Raw genomic sequence first — 1,082 nt, 5'->3', positions numbered from 1 at the left:
TTCCTGCAATATTGTTTGAATTCTTGGAGCCGAGCTCCAGAACTAGATATGAAGGATAATGATTATCTAATATTTGTAAGATTAGCAGATATATGTTCAATTCCTGCCTGAACTACTAAATTAATTATGTGACATGCACACCGTTGATGAAAAATTTCCCCTCCAAATGTCGGTTTCAAACTACGTTTAAACAGATTAATTACAACTGTATTAGCTGACGCATTATCAAAAGTAATTGTTAAAACTTTATCTTCTATCCCATAAAACCCAAAAATTTCCATTATTGTACTGAAAATAGCTGTTGCGTTATAAGGATATGGACATAAATGAAAACCAATTATTCTTTTTTGTAAAACCCAATCGTCACCAACGTAGTGCGCTGTGATAAATAAATATCCAATTTTATTACACCACTCCCACAGATCAAAAGTGCAAGACACAGTAGCATTAAAATTCCTAAAATTATCAACAAGAGATTGTCTCATTGCATAAAAAACTTTCATGCAATCAAAACGAGTTGTGTTTCTACTTACCCGTTTAAATTGTGGGCAAAAGGCTGTCTGGATGAATTCTTCGAAGGAGGCATCATCTGCAAAAGAAAGAGGTAATTCGGCACTAGCTAGAAATTTAGCTAGTGCCTCACGAGCACGTTGTGCATCGTATGTAAAATTTTGTAACCCATGTGATGTAAGTGATAGTGTTTGTTGGCGGGAGTCCACACTCCCACCTTGGTGCAACGGTAGACATATTTTCCAATGTCTATCCAGATGACCAGTACCCCCACCCTTTTTATTAGAAAAGTGCTTTTTACAATATTTACATACCGAACGAATTTTCATCTCACCTGTTTTTGAATTTGGTCGGGGCTCCTCGGTGAAATGCTGTCATGCCGGAGAAGTTCGCGGTCTTTTTCCTCTGCTGCGTTCTCCAGCTTCTTCGTTGTATACTGAAGCATTATCCACCGGAGCATTTTCTGGTTCAGTGGGGGTGGGGTTGGAAGGCATCATTTCTTCCTCAAAAAATGTCTCCTCACGAAGCTCAGGAAGAGCAGTGAAATCAGGGAAATTTGGTGAGGCCATTTT

This window comes from Morus notabilis, unplaced genomic scaffold (genome assembly GCF_000414095.1).
Source record: "Morus notabilis unplaced genomic scaffold, ASM41409v2 Scaffold751, whole genome shotgun sequence".
In the NCBI taxonomy this organism is placed as follows: domain Eukaryota; kingdom Viridiplantae; phylum Streptophyta; class Magnoliopsida; order Rosales; family Moraceae; genus Morus; species Morus notabilis.
The sequence above is the reverse complement of the archived record's forward strand: the minus strand, read 5'-3'. Positions refer to the sequence as shown.